Raw genomic sequence first — 2,083 nt, forward strand, 5'->3', positions numbered from 1 at the left:
GAATAGTCCACCAACAAGGGGGGGGGGGGGAACTCAATAGGAAGGTGTTCTTAATGTTTTGTTCACTCAGTGTAGATCAATCCCTAGCATATACTTTCATTTGTATGTGCACTGATACTGTAAATACACATATTATATTAATGTTATATACAATATATTATAATACCGTAAGCCTCCCTGCTGCAGGGGCTTTTCCTCCTACAATTTTGAGCAGATTTTTTTTGAGCTGATTTTCTTCACTTTAGCAATATTTTGTATCTTTGTTAAATTTCACATTTATTGTGTTTGGAATGGCACTGTTACTACAGCAGATGTAAGTATGTAGGATAATTACCCATAATGCTCACTGACTGAACATTCAAAATTACCATGGCAATTATTGACGCATTCACATGCCATCGGAAACTTGGAACCTCAGAGTTAAAATGAATGTAAGAAATTAGCATAGAGCTTCCTACTGGTTGATTCTGATACTTCACAAGTGGGGAACTTGAAATCATCATTCCATAACGAGTTAGCGAGTCAGAATTTCCTAGTTCCGACTTGAAGGGCCTTATATGATGGGACGGGTCAGTAAATTATTTTACTGTGCCCAGTCGCACACAGGCTTTTATGGTCACACAAGTTGCCACCAGTGGATTCAAAATGAGTAGCCTAACAAGTATTTACATGGCCCCAGGTACATTTGCAACCAAATAATTTTTCTGTGAGAAATCAATAATAGTTGCACACATAGGGTAACAGTCAGCAATTGACAGTGAGCAATGAGCAAGATAAGCATAAACGGGAAGTTGACAATAGCTTATTATTAGGGTAAAGAAATTGTGTTTATATGGTTGCAGTCCTCAAAGATTGAATTGCATTGAATTGACTTAATCAGATCCAATGATTTACCGCCCGTAGGGTGGGGTACCGCTAGTCATCATTATTATAATCTCAATCATTATCACCATACCATCATAGACTTATTCTTCTGTATCTAAGACTCATCTGACACTACCTTAGACATGGCAGTCTGCAACTCAATACACTGCCCCTGCATGGTGTTCAGCGTCCGCTGCATGTAGTTAATCGAATGCTTAACATCGTTCAGCAGGATCTGAATCTCAAGCCTGCAAGAAATCAGACGGTTCAACATACTGAGATGACGAGAGGCTTCAGACCATGCCCATTGGACCATCTTTAGGATTCGTTCTCACTTAACACCAATCTTATTAGGAATGTAACTTTGTGCAGAAGATGTTACTATAGTGTTATTTAGAAGAAAAAAAGTGTACTTTGTCAGGCGCCAAAAGGATGACGGCATGTCTCCCTGCTCAAGTGAGCTCTGCTGGCAGGTCTTGCTCACTGTTGGAGGAACGGGAGCCAAATTAGAGGAAAAATATCTATAGTTGTTCGGCAATGAAATATTCATGGCATAATGGGGATTGTCCTTCCCTGTGAAAAGAATAACAGCTGGGGTTTACTTCCTCACTTTTAGATAATGTAATACAATCTTTAAACCCATCAGAAGTGAAGTGCTTTACCTCCATGAAAATATTGGTCCATGTTATTTATGGCTGCATTGTCCCAATGTTGACACCTAGTTCCAACTTGTGATGAGAAGGTCTTGATGAAACGATCAAGTCAACATTTTGTTAGACATTTCAAAGATAGCATTAACAATTGTACAAGAGACAGTGCAGTGTGTACATGAGACAGTGTGTACATGAGACAGTGTGTATGTAAAAAAAATCTGGTGTGTGAGTACTCACATGAAAGGTATCCATGATTCTAGATGAAGCCAATCATGTATGTGATTACCATCCTATGGGTCAGCAATGGAATGATTGCTACACAGCTTTCAGGTGACTTTATGTCTTGGGCCTGGATGAATCATTGAAATACAAGTAATATTGTGAATTTGTGATGCATAATTGCCATTGTAATTTGGAATATTCCATCAAAGTTATTTGTTTTGACAGTCAAAACAACTAACTCTTACGATTAATCACTTGACTTGAGTAACTTGAGTTGACGGAAATAGCAACTTTATATTCTGACCTAGACACGGACTTGTGCAATGCCTACCAGGGTTGTAGGT

The 2,083-nt window shown here is 38.7% G+C and overlaps 1 long non-coding RNA gene across 1 annotated transcript; it reads right to left on the bottom strand.

Moving 5' to 3' along the window:
- Positions 1-1,277: 1,277 nt before the first annotated feature.
- LOC109875496 (uncharacterized) lies at positions 1,278-1,845 on the bottom strand. The gene is made up of 3 exons (XR_002252830.2): positions 1,755-1,845; positions 1,527-1,608; positions 1,278-1,347 (listed from the first exon to the last, which is right to left on the bottom strand). It is a non-coding gene; the product is annotated as an uncharacterized LOC109875496 (long non-coding RNA).
- Positions 1,846-2,083: the final 238 nt, after the last annotated feature.

The sequence above is a fragment of the Oncorhynchus kisutch genome, linkage group LG20 (genome assembly GCF_002021735.2).
Source record: "Oncorhynchus kisutch isolate 150728-3 linkage group LG20, Okis_V2, whole genome shotgun sequence".
Taxonomy (NCBI): domain Eukaryota; kingdom Metazoa; phylum Chordata; class Actinopteri; order Salmoniformes; family Salmonidae; genus Oncorhynchus; species Oncorhynchus kisutch.